Source organism: Tachysurus fulvidraco, chromosome 1 (genome assembly GCF_022655615.1).
Source record: "Tachysurus fulvidraco isolate hzauxx_2018 chromosome 1, HZAU_PFXX_2.0, whole genome shotgun sequence".
Taxonomy (NCBI): Eukaryota; Metazoa; Chordata; class Actinopteri; order Siluriformes; family Bagridae; genus Tachysurus; species Tachysurus fulvidraco.
This window is the reverse complement of record NC_062518.1, coordinates 21,507,573-21,521,747: the sequence shown is the minus strand read 5'-3', so window position 1 is coordinate 21,521,747 and position 14,175 is coordinate 21,507,573. Positions and strand designations below refer to the sequence as shown.

The following is a 14,175-nucleotide window of genomic DNA, read 5'->3' as shown; positions in this document are numbered from 1 at the left end:
TACTCTACATTTTCACTATTCACAGCAGACACATGGATTAAGACAATCATGACATGGAAGTTTCAGTGTATGTGGGAACAACAGCTGGATAGGCAAGTGTCGATTGAAATATCACTCTCCAACTGTTCATCCTCTGTAAACACATTATAAACGCTGGTAAAACATGCTGAGTCAAAGTTTAAATTTTAACCTTGATCATCATAAGATTCTATTATCATATCAACAATATTTTGGTTGGCAAGTTATCCAATCTGAAGTACCCAATGAGTCATGTGGTTCCTTCTGAAGTAATGCCCAGGGCACTTTGAAGGAGAACCAGAGCAGCCATTTCAATTTGCCTCTTCAAAACTGTCATTAAATGCTAAATGAAAAAATTGCCCACAGATAGGCCTAATTTAATTTTCCTTTGTCAAATCAAAGGTCAGGTTCTTAAAAAAATATAACTTTGAAAGAATTATATACTACATGATCAAAAGTATGTGGATGCCTGACCATTATGCTCAAATATGACTCCTAACCCTAAGGTTGTGGGTTCGAGTCTCGGGTCGGCCACGACTGAGGTGCCCATGAGCAAGGCACCGAACCCCCCAACTGCTCCCCGGGCGCCGCAGCATAAATGGCTGCCCACTGCTCCGTGTGTGTGTTCACGGTGTGTGTGTGTGTGTGTGTGTGTATACACTGCTGTGTGTGTGCACTTTGGATGGGTTAAACGCAGAGAACAAATTCTGAGTATGGGTCACCAAACATGTTTTGTTTTGGGTGACATGGGGATGTGGTAGTTTAGTGGCTATGGTGTTGTTCTAGTGATCAGAGAGTTGTGTGTTTGAAAATCCCAGGTCAACCAAGCTGCCACTGCTGGGTCCCTGAGCAAGGCCCTTAATCCTCAATTTGCTCAGATGTATAAAATGAGATAAAAAAAAAAAGTAAGTTGCTCTGGATGGATAAGGGTGTCAGCAAATTGCCAGAAATACAATGTTTGATTCTACTTAAGCTTTTGTGGCTGAATGAGCACAAATATCTATAGCCATACTCCAAAATCAAGATGAAAGTCTTCCCAGAATAATGGATTATGACAGCAAAGTGGGACTAAATCTATAATAGATGTGATTGTCATATATCCATAAACCTTCGGCCATATCCATCTAACCATTTTCTGTACAGCTTATCCTATACTGGGTTATGGGGAACATGGGGTCTATCGTAAGGGGCTCAGAGTAGAAGACTGGGGGAAACCATGGATACACACACACACACACACACACACACACACACACACACACACACACACACACTACAGACAATTTAGAGATGCCAATCAGGTTACTATGCATGTCTTTGTGCAGGGGAGGAAACCCCCCCTGAAGCACAAGGAGAACATTGAAATGAGGTGGGAATTGACCCCCCTTCAACACTGAAGGTTCAAGGCAAACCTGCAAAACTGGGCTTTATTTAAATACCCCATCTGTTCAAAATTGCCGGTGATATAACACCATGATAAAGTTGATACAATTCAGCTTACCGGTCGACCACATGTAGTCTGCATATCACAGAGCAATTAGTTTTTATAGTAAAATACACTTCTCATCGCTGCTCCTCCTCTTGGCAAGTGGCCTCTTGTGTGATGTAGTCATCGCACACTTTCTGAATCCAGAGGAACTTGAAAAGGGCATGTTTAAAAGAGCATTAAAAATGTGCCAACAGATTTATCTCAACTGCACCGGGGGCCATCTGCTGGTGTCGTCTATTGCAGGGCCCAGCATGGCTGAAAGCGATTAAAGTTGCTGTCTGACTTAAGTGAGTCATAAAGAACAGGCTAAGGATTCACCCATAGTTAGCATGAATTGTGAGTCTGGGTAGCAATTGATTGAAAAAAGGGAGATTTTATGAGTGGGAAATATAGACTGAAGCTCTCTGACCTTGCTTCACAGCTGGTTATTCCTACTTCTTGTGCAAGTTTCCACCAATTACATCCGCATTACCGTGCGGCCTGGATTTCAAATGCAGGAAGCACCTTCAGGGTTTCTCTCTCTCTCTCTCTCTCTCTCTCTCTCTCTCTCTCTCTCTCTCTCTCTCTCTCTCTCTCTCACTTTCTCACTTTCTCAATATTCAGTTAATCTTCCTCAGAGACAATAGCATTTACCACAATAGGTTTGACAAACGTCATATATAACACCGTTCTGACAACATCTAATATAAGGAATTATAAATAAAGGTTGGCACGGCTGTCAAGTATTGTCACTCGCTGTCTCTCAAATGCTGTCATGTATCATAGAGTTTGCTGTGATTGTTCTCTGTGAGGTTTTTTTTTTGAGAAAACTCACGTGACAGTTACTCTCTAGCAAGTCCAGCTATCACTGTCCTTATGTGACATTTGATGAAAGAATTAGAAACAGCAAAGGCTGTTTTTTCTTCTTCTTCTTTTGGATACAATTCTCAAAAGTGTGGGGAACTTTTTGGGGAAAGGTAATACATTAAAAAAACAAAAAATGAAAAGAATTGAAAGGAAATCACAAGTAGGAGGCAATAAAAATAAATGATATGCCACCTTCCAAACTATGCTTTTTCATTCCATCCATGCCATTGAGTACATAATAGTACTTTGATTGTATTTAAATGTAGCATGTTTACAACGCATTGTTATTGTTAAAAGGTACAATGCACCGCAACAGAGGATTCCATTCTCTTCTAACAGTCAGAATAAAACATGTAACAGCAATGAATCACCGCGGAAGATCATTGCTGACAAGATTCTTGTTTTCTGAAAGTTTTTTTTAAAGAAAAAGAGCGAAAGCAGGAAGCTTTGGAATGTATCATCTCTTCTGATTGGTCCAAAAGGCAAGAAGTTATATTGTGTACAGAACAAAGTATTTGGGTGTGAAGTCCAACAAAAGACTGTGGGATCCAACAAAAGGGTGAATTGTAGCAATCAACATCAGTGAGATAACACTAGTCCAGTAACACCTTGGTAATTAAACACACTTCAAAACAAGGATAAAATCAAAATCCCACACAATGGAGGGTTGACTTTTAAGTGTGGTTCATTTTCTGTGTGGTGCTAATGAAACAAAATAGACTTTTTTTTTTCTCCAAACGTAATTGATGTTTTCCACCAATCAGGTACTGATTCGTCTCCGTACAGAAGTAAGTTTATAGCAATTTTTTGCATACACCCTCACAACTGAGCTTGGGATTGAAAAAGGGATGTGATTCCAGGGGTTTCGTTACCATGACGAAAAGTGGGCGTGTTTCCGGAGGTCTTGGAAAAACGCCCTCTTTCAAAAAAAGAGCATACTACGAAGGACAAAACAGTCATACGGGTAGATTTATTTTAGAAAACGAATAAACAACCAAAAAACTACGGTTATGGTTAGGGTTAGGGTTAGAGTTAGGGTTAGATCATCAAATAGGCCACGCCTACCCGATGACACTATATCTGTTACGCTGCTCTGAAATCCCTGGAAATAAGTGCCTGCCATTTTTAATTAATGTGTTAGCATAAGGATGTGCTGCCATTTCCTCCCACACCATAATTGTAGCAGGACTTCTGGACTAGTTTTAAGTGTGGCTTATATAGTTTTGTAAGAGAAGGTTGATCTTCACATCCCTTATACAAGCATGTGCATAGACACACACACATAAAAGCATGAACATTACTCTGCATCTCATTCTTCTCTTTCTTGTCACCACCCCAGGCTCTTCATCCATCTCTCCTTTTTCTCTCATTGCTGTCTGTTCGGCTGTGTGTCTGCCTCCTCCACCCTCCTTTTCTTCATCCTCCTCTTATCCGACTGGTTGGTAATAATGTGGCCCATAGCTTAGCAGGAGATGAGGGACACCAATATCGATGGCTCGTCTTGTGACAAGGAAGACGGAGGTGCTCTATTATTATTGGAGACAATAACAACAACACCGGCTATAATCGAATGAAAAGTGCCTGCAGCAGGCTATCCTGCTGTCACCGGGGCCACTAGATCAGACAAAGTGCAAAAGTGAACGTGTCGGTGGTGAGATCGCGCACATGGCAACAGATATATATATATATTTGTGTTGAGACAAATAATTCTATGTTAATGATGGAAATGAAGAATGAACTTGCAGGTGTGTTTGTGGTGTGCAATTTTGGCAAGCTTTCAAATCAGGAGAACCCTCTTTGAAAATAATAAGAACTGAAAAGGGCCACTTGATGCTACCTGGAATCAGACGAAGAAGAAGGCTTTTACTGTACACCAAGCGTTCTGCTGTTTATTCCCATGCTCCTTTCACCTGTGAATGAGAAGGAGACTGCTAAAGAACAAAGACACGCTATTTTCACAGGTCTTTTTATTTTTTTTATTTTTTTGTGGAAAATTTCTTTAATATACCGAGAAATGAGAGGACATGCTGCAAATAATGACCTACGGTGTATTTGGTCCTAATGAGAGAAAAATCTGTAGTGGTACACACTGGTCCATTAGGCGAAAATAATACACTTGGAGACTAGAGGAAAAGAGGAGAAAACACACACACACACACACACACACACACACACACACACACACACACACACACACACACACAGAGCAAGAGAGAGAGAGAGAGAGAGAGAGAGAGAGAGAGAGAGAGAATTATAATTGAAAGAAAAATACAAGAGAAAAGAGAGGGAAAATTCTTTCTCGACAGGTGAGAATGTTTTATTGGAGTTAATAGAAGGGCTCTTTCTGTCTTTCCTGGCTCCATCAAATGATGGACTGTTAGCAGTTTGTAAACGCTAACGGTGACATTTCTATGGAAAGTGTGGGGTTCTACAAGTACTAGGGGCAATGCTTTGTATTCCTCCCCCGTACCTTTGTGTTCAGTTATTTGTAAATGTGGGATTAGTTTCAGCTCCTTTGCTGGTAATACTGTACACAAACACTGTATGTTTAATCCAGGGGAGATGACAGATAATAAAATTACTCAAATTAATAAAGTTGATATATGTGATACTGATGAACTTCCTCCTACATCATTCCGAACAAGTACAAAGTATGTGTACTAAGACCCTAGACAGCTAGTAATAAGATTACTGATTATGTAACTCATGATGGCCTTTCAGTTACATATAGATATAGAGCAATAAAAGAGCTTGTGTGATTATTGACTCCGGTCTCTTGTTTGAAGCTCATGTTTGTACATAATGCTGAAAAATGTATTTCATACTTTTGTTACCTCTGGACTAGACTTGCTTTCTGGATGGTCCGGTGCATAAACAAGCCCAAGGTAAACCTACAACCAGACCACATCCGATCCACTAAACTCTTAAATGGTTTTTATTCTGGTGGATTGGTAGATTAGTGGTTAGAAAGATTGCTCCCACTTTTGGGGTTCGTGGATTTGATTCCCACTTCTGCCTTGTGTGAGTTTGCATGTTTCTCTCATGCTTTAGGGGTTTTCTCTTGGTTCTTTGGTTTCCACCCTGTGTGGTAGGCTGATCCATATCTCTAAATTGTCTGTAGTGTTTGAATGGTTGTTTGAGTGTGTGTGTAATTGTGCCCTATTATGGGTTGGCACCCTATCAAGGGTCTCCACTGCCTTGTTCCCTGAATCCCCTGGATGACCCTGTGTAGCATAAGTGGTACAGAAAATGGTTGTATGGATGGTCTTTTTCTCCAGAGTCCCTGAGTGAAATTCTGGTTTATTTCATATATAATCCACCAAGTCTTCTTTGATCAAAAGTTCATCAGGCTTTTCTATCCTGGTCAGGGTTGCAGTGTATCCGGATCCCAACAAACACCAGCCTTGACATACTGTAGTAATAAACCTGTATTCGGACTCCCTTTGCAGTCATTGCAGGCCATTATCTGTACGAATGAATATAAAAAATTCAGCAAGATGCAGTGATTTTTGCTTCAAAGCCACCCATCTATGTAACAGCACTCAAGGACTAGGTCTTGTTAAGTCAGTCTTTTTCTTAATAGCTATAAAGGTGCAAATCTGGGGAAGGTTGGGGGATCATGGAAACTGACACTTTACACTCTCACACAATCACTTATTTTTTGTTGATGGAGGACTGGTGGCTTGTTGATATCCCAGGATGCTCTCATGCCTGTGTTGCCTTCTGGGTCTCGTTTAGTTCTGCTGTCATAACTAGACTTGCCAGAGTCCCTGTCCGCCAGATTCATCCTGATGCTCTACTTCTGCTTTTATTCCCTAAAGATTTGCACTTCCCAACAGTTTATACCCAAGGCTCACCCATGCTTCAGTGGATAATCTCACCTGGATAGTATAGATTTGTACCTAAGTACTCTTGCTGCAACCATAAAGTCTGTCGTTTGCTCATACCTGGACTCACTTTTATTCAATATGTTCATCCTTATTACTGTTTGTCTTTTACACCTTTTTACACCATCTACCATAATGCATATAATCCAGTGTTCCTTTTTGAGTCTCTCAAATCTACATCCAAAAGCTTCTTTATGACTGTCGTAACACAACAGAAACTAAGAATAGAGGGGAATGAATCTAATATATGAAACATTGCTGCCTTGTACATTTGGGGGATGGTGGTGGACAGAAACCCTACTTAGCCTTCTTCCATGGTAGATTTATTAAACCAATGATAAAACATCAGGTACAGCACTCGACAGATAACATCTCTATGAGTGAATTTTTCAGAAGCACCTTACAGCGAGATGACATTTACTCCTTTCTGAATTTATACCACCCGTGTTCTTTGCTAAAAGAAAAGTTTTGGCTTCTCAAACTTCCCATGAGCAAAAAAGACACGGATAGAATAAGGGACATGGTGGAAATGTGCTCTGAGACACAGTGTAGCTCACGTGCTATCTCGTTGGCCCGAGGTGACATTGGTTTGTCATCCATTGTTGGTGGATGGATTGATGCATCTTGGGTGTTTTAGTGTTGATGGATCGTTCCACTGTCGTGGGGTAGAGGTACCATCTATTCTCTTTTCTCACCCTTACTATAAAGTGAAGAAAAAAACCCCCACTCTTCATATTTTATTTCCTCCTTTCACACTTTTTGAATATTTACTGCAGATAGAAAGGCAAGACGCAGGAAGTTCAGAACATTATTTTGGCTTTCTTCTCCATAATTAAAAAAAAAAAAAACGATGATGGCTATTAAAAAAAAAGGATTGACATTAAAGGGATAAAATGAGGCGTTTGTTGTAATTCTGTCCCAGCGGTAAACATTCTGGTTAGGATCTTTTATCCTTGGGCAAACGAACACAGCGGAGGTCGGTCTCAATATCATTCCATTGCTCATTTGGGTTTTTTTAATTAATGGATTTGAAAGTAAAATTGCAAAAGTTTTAATTAGAGAGAGCTGAGTGTTAATTATGAAGGGGCTTTAAAGTGTGAAGGATTTAGGCCGTTAATTAAAGAGGAATTTGTTGCGAATGATGCTGCCAAAAACGTGCTAAAAATGTCACACTTTTCTGTCGTCACAGCCCCGTCCTTGTGTTCTCCTTCCCGACCTCTTTATACCTCTTTTGTTTACAGTGCGTATGGGATGAGGGATTAGTGAGAAGGAGCTGGGATGTGGAAAGTGATATAGGCAAGACCTTACCTGCATGGCAGAGATTGAATTAGTGCGCTCGGCATCGTGGGAGCATGACATTCCCGAGGACTTTGCCCTGCAGACGGCATTCATTCTTCTTCTTTCCACTTTCTCTCTCACTTTGTTTGAAACACTGTCCTTTTCTTTATATTCTTCTACACTTTCTCAACGTTCGAGATTGTTTTTTTTTTCTCGGAGCCACGGTAAATTAGGCTGAAGTGATTAGCTCAGTTTGAAACGTGATTACATTGCTTTGCTGATTTGCTTGGCAGATGCCCTTAGCCATGGAGACTTTGGAGACGTAGGTTGCGTCTTTACACGCGGCCTGCTCGCACAGCTGGAGATTTCACCAGAGAGATCCAGGTTAATTGCTTAGATCATGCATGCTACACTGGTTCTCTTATACAAACACATTACCCAATCCATTGCTCTCGGGAGCCAGAAACTTTCTTTACCACTGCAGGTTTGTTTTCTCACTTCTCCTTTTTTCACTCTGTATATTAATGTAAAATGGGGGAGTGTTTCCACTTTTAAGTGGAATTTGACTGGTGAATCATTTTAAGGTGAATAATGGCCTTAGATTGGTTTCATAATCCCTAGCGCATATCATATTTTTTTTTTTACCCTTAATAAATAAGCCTATCTGGATTGAGACGCAGATGCAATCTCAATGCACACAAGACTACCCACTGGCTAGATCCTACACAGGTTTGGCTATAATCTCAATGTGCTTGGGCTTGTATTATATAACAGCTCCCTCCTCTCTCTCTCTCTCTCTCTCTCTCTCTCTCTCTCTCTCTCTCTCTCTCTCTCTCTCTCTCTCTCTCTCTCTCTCTCTCTCTCTCTCTCTCTCTCTCTAATCAACAGCTTTTACTTAGCCCTGCTTGTGCCTTGCTATGATAAAGAAAGCAGTTCGCCAGTTCACCCATGACTCACTACCTCAGTGCAACTCAGTGATATATTCGACTTTGCCTTTTTTTTGTGTGTGTTCTCCATTTTCAGAAATTCGAAATGTTGTGATTAATGTGACGAGCACTTCACTCACAGCCGTGCAGAGAAAAGGCAGACACGGACTTCCCTTGTGTTCCTTATGATTTCACATGGCTGGAATTAATGGTTTTAATTACAGGCCTAAACTGTGTGCATAAAATCACATGATGTCTGGAGTTAAATGAGGTATGTGCATACACAAATCAAAGTAGACACGCTTGATTGCTTCCGTGCCTCGTAGTGCTTGCCTTAACATAAAGACGAAGGGGATTACGATTTATCGCCTGCCAATCGCTACTTGTCTAACTAGGCCTCCTTATCTGTTTATTTCTTCCGCACTAATCTTCATCTCATTCCCTCTGTCCGTTGGCCTCGGTGTTCGTGTGCTTCCTTGCTTTAATCTCTGTCTCATCCTCTTTCCCCAATCTCTCTGGCTCTCTCTGGCACTCTTCTAACGCTCTCTCTCTCTCTCTCTCTCTCTCTCTCTCTCTCTCTCTTTTTCTTTATCTGTTTATGTGAGTGTGTGAGGGGGGGTGGTGGTGCTGCACCTGCAGCTGGGTACATTGTGTATTCATTCTGCATATGCGTTCATCAAGGAAAAGTCAACGTTACCGTCTTCCGCCTTCATTAGAGTCAAAACAGGCAAACAACCTGAAACAAAGGCAGACAAAACACTGGTTTTGTTTTGTTTTGTTTTTTAGCAGAAGTGTTAAACAACACTTTTATGATGAAGGCATAACAGAAGATGTTTTTGTTACCCTTTGAACGGAGAGTTTTTCAAGTTGTGCAGCGCGATCTCCTTTGTTCTTCTTTGCACTATGTACTATGTGATGGATTTTTTTGTTCGCAGGATGGTGCCTTTCTAGAGATCTGACAAAATAACAGAACGCTGCCTGACAGAGGGGTTAATATGGACTGATACTTTGGACCCAAGAGTCCTGGATAAAGTAAGAGCGAGGGAGAGAGAGAGAGGGTGTGAGAGAGAGAGAGACAGAGAGAGAGGGTGAGTGAGTGAGAGAGAGAGAGAGAGAGAGAGAGAGAGAGAGAGAGAGAGAGAGAGAATAAATTTTGACCAGACAGTGGTGTGCATAATTATTCAACCCTTTGAACAATGGCAAAATTTGTAGTATTACAACCTGGGACTGAAATAGACAGGATTTTATACCACAAAGCTTAAGAAAAGAAAAATACCCCGTAATTTTGAAGTGAAAGGAAAAACAAAACAAAAATGTATTATATATATATATATATATATATATATATATATATATATATATATATATATATATATATATATGTCACTGATGTTTTTGAGTTTAGTTATAGGCATCATCATTTAGATTAAAACATAAAAGTTACGTAAGTATTAAACCCCCCCCCATTAGTTATGATGATGAAACCTGTTGCCATTAGACATCATTTATTTAGTCAAATAAAATTAAAGTAGTGTCACGTGACTTCAATGCAAATAACTTGTTCCTGGAAAATTCCTGGATGTTTCTTAGTGAATATGCCTAATTAAATAACATCATGAACCTTTGAATATCACTCTCAGTATTATTAAATATATTATTTTTAAAAAATGGAGGCTCTTTGCACCAAAAAGTCTGTGACCAAGTACAGAGGGCTAGTCGTTTAGTCAGACGAGTAACCGGTGTGTGGGTGTGCTATATCAAGGCGGAAAAGCAAAGTGAAGAAAGAAGAAAAAAAAATAGAGGCAAAATAGATAGGAATTAACGGTGGAAAAAAGCAGAAGAGTATAAAAGGAAAAGTGTGAGCAGGTAAATGAGGCAGAGAGGATAGCAAGACAATAACAAGCTAGAAGGGAAATGTGTGAGGGATTGATAAGTGAGAATGAGAAACTAATTCTCAGTTCACTCTGAGCTGAAAGATTAAGGAGGTATACAGATAGAGTGGGGAGAGAGAGAGAGAAAGAGAGACAGAGAGAGAGAGAGAGAGAGAGAGAGAGAGAGAGAGATATGAAGTGATAACTTACTCTCAGTGCCACTGAGAGATCTTTGAATGGCTAATACCCTGGAGTAGGAGAGATGATGGCTGGGGATAAATGAGTGATAAAGTAATGTAAGGATAGATAAATAGAAATGGAAAAAAAAACACAGACTTAATGGAAGGCTAGTAGGTAACGTTAATGCCTTGGCCTCAGAATAGAAAGAGATGAAATATAAGGTTCAATACTTCTATTCCTTATTATTTTATATGTCTGAGTAACTTTCTCTTAATAACCCTTAGAGCAATGGTTCTCAAAATAGGGTGTGTTAAGCATAGCTAGGGGGTCTGTGATTTTATTCCTTTCATTATCCTGATGGAAATCGCAACCACCGATATAAAAGGTATTTATTATAGTTATTTTGCCCTCCTGTTTGGTTGGCCACTTGGATTGTACGTCTTTAATGCAAACAAAAACAACACAACAATGACTAAGGACCTAAAAAGCTCATTGTTCATAATCCAAGGGCCATGAAATTTATTTTACAGTTAAACCTCGAGACAGCGAATAGGCACTTAAGCCAACAACAGCTGTAGGGACATCTACGAACCCATAGCCGTGAAAAACCAAAATCAAATCAACCACTTGGAACAGAGTTTTTAAAAAAAAAAAAACCAGCAAGAGAAGACAATACAATACAAAACAGGTCAGTTAACTTCAAAACAACGACACATAATTCAAGTTCTCTTTCAACCTCCGGATGTTTCTGTGATTAACTAAATGCTTCTAAAATAACAGAAACTCATTATGATCTCAAAGTTGACTTACTGTGATTGCTTTGGGTCTCTGGCGTCATTACACGTCCGACAGATCTTCAGAAAAATGGATTCAATTATAAGCGTCTTTAACCCCCAATGCTCTGAATGTGTTGAGTGAATAGTGCTGTTATAGTAGAGTGTGTTTTTGCTGAAGTTGGATCTTGGGCTTGGGCTGGAGGAAGTCAGATTTTGTAAGCATAGTACAGTTTTAAAGTCCCTGATACCTGTCTTAGGGAGGCACGGTGGCTTAGTGTTTAGCACGCTTACCTCACACCTCCAGGGTTGGGGGTTTGATTCCCGCCTCCGCCTTGTGTGTTTGCATGTTCTCCCCGTGCCTCGGGGGTTTTCTCTGGGTACTCCGGTTTCCTCCCCGGTCCAAAGACATGCATGGTAGGTTGATTGGCATCTCTGGGAAATTGTCCATAGTGTGTGTGTGAATTAGAGTGTGTGTGCCCTGTGATGGGTTGGCACTCCGTCCAGGGTGTATCCTGCCTCGATGCCAGATGACGCCTGAGACCCGAGACGTTCGGATAAGCGGTAGAAAATGAATGAATGAATGAATGATACCTGTCTTAGTGCTACATTGGATGAGGAATCAACAACACTGATGCTCTTATAAAAGTACAAGACATGTAGTATTATAATGCAGTTCTTTTCCTCTATGGTGGTTAGACAGATACAAATGGGGGATTCTTCTCTTTGGAAAATCCTCCGAACTTTTAGCTGTCATGGCCTCCTACACTTTACTACACTGCCCTGCTTCTGCTCATTTTCAGTACATTTAAATTACAAGCAGCTACTCCATGTCTACCTGGGGCGACTGCTGCCTGCCCTTTACTCTGGGTTAAAAATTTGCTGCCTTTGCATGATGACCCTGAGCAGCTGTTGAAATGGTGGGAGCAATGAAGGGACCAGGGAGTGCAAGGATAAGAAGGTGAAAAGGGAAGAGGAGGAGGCCTGTCTAACCTCTTAGACATCTGTGCCACTGTCTGCTTCTCTCTGGAGCTGAACCAGACTTTCCTCTGCTCTTGCAAATCCCCACAACCCTTGTGCACGTCCTCAAAATATGACCTCTCCAAACCCCCAAAAATTATGTCATCTCAAAGCACGGCGTAGGGGTAACTAGGCATCTGACATGCTTTTACTAAAACTAGCACTGAATTACTGCTTCAGGAAAATACCGTTGAGAGTACATTATCAGAATAAATGCGCTCTACAACTCCTCCTGACATAAAAATGAATTTATCTTCTACATAATGCAACAATGTCTGAACTTGAGTCCATATTAAGCTCTAAATCTGTACTGAAATCCAACTAATAAAAAGCCAAGCAACCAGTTTATTGGAGTATGCCCCATAGCTCTACCATGGAACATCAAGCAAATGTATCTCAATTTTGTACGATGGGGAGCAAACTAAACTCCTAAATCTGTTCCCAAATAAAGGCACTAAAGAAAAAAAAGACACTAAATAAAACCAGCAAGCTGTTAGAGTGTCTCATGACACTGAACTAACTGCACCTAATGTACCACTGCTGGCTGGAATCATCTGCCCTGGGGCACAGTCCAATTAATAATGTACTTCACAATATAAAAGCATGCAGTGTTCATAATAACCAGAAATGGTAAAGAACTAACCTTCGGCATCAGCTCAAATAAGTCGCATTGTACGCCTGATTTGTCTTTTTTTTTCTCTTTATTTTTGTACACACACATTGAGAATTACTAAAGTGTTGGAAATGGCATCACTGTTTATTCAGAGCTTTGGATTTAAGTCCACGAATTACATAAATTTTTATATAAGGAAAGTTAGTCTAAGTATTCGAAATTGGGTTAAGCTTGCTTGCGTAGATTTTTTTTGTCTGACATTTAATATCAAATGCTAAAGGCCTTATTTTATTTACTTACAGTAATTCAAATTCTTGGTTGGGGGCATGGTGGCTTAGTGGTTAGCACGTTCGCCTCACACCTCCAGGGTTGGGCGTTCAATTCCCGCCTCCGCCTTGTGTGTGTGGAGCTTGCATGTTCTCCCCGTGCCTCGGGGGTTTCCTCCGGGTACTCTGGTTTCCTCCCCGTTCCAAAGACATGCATGGTAGGTTGATTGGCATCTCTGGAAAATTGTCCGTAGTGTGTGAGTGTGTGAGTGAATGAGAGTGTGTGTGTGCCCTGCGATGGGTTGGCACTCCGTCCAGGGTGTATCCTGCCTTGATGCCCGGTGACGCCTGAGATAGGCACAGGCTCCCCGTGACCCGAGAAGTTCGGATAAGCGGTAGAAAATGAATGAATGAAATTCTTGGTTTTCCTTTAGCATCTGGACACAATTCAGTCCTCCAGATCAGCAGTCACTGATTAAAATCATGTCTCGTGCAATGCCCACTGTTTTCCTTTGAGTAAATATCCCCAGCAACACTTTTTGTGTATTTTAAAGATACAACACTCCAAATTAATATAACAAATTTATTACATTTTTTCCCCAAATACCCATTCAATAATTTTTGCTTGTGCAATGATGGCGGCATATTTATGATACGGTCATCCTTAAAAATAGTTTATTTGTTCATCTCAAACATCACTCTCTCATGTAACTATCTGAAGAGAGCTTAAGTCTGTAGTTACTGTATGTCTGAGGCTTGAACGCAAATGTATGCATTTTCTGTATTAAATTAACTGCAAATATGGGCCTGAAACCATAATGCAGTTCTTTCAGAAATAAGAAATAGAAAACAAATTGAAGCATATTTAAGAAAAACAAAACACATTTATCTGATATTAGGGAAATGTCATTAGAATTACAAATCAGATGAGTCAACAGAATACTAAAGAGAGAGTGAGCGAGAGATGGGGAAGGGGCCCTGTGACTTGGGGGATTAAAAACTTGAAGC

General features: G+C 40.4%; 1 protein-coding gene across 3 annotated transcripts in view; it reads left to right on the top strand.

Annotated features, from left to right (window-relative positions):
• The window catches only part of LOC113644125, a 131,240-nt gene that overhangs the window by 27,857 nt on the left and 89,208 nt on the right, over positions 1–14,175 (top strand). The window lies entirely within an intron of this gene.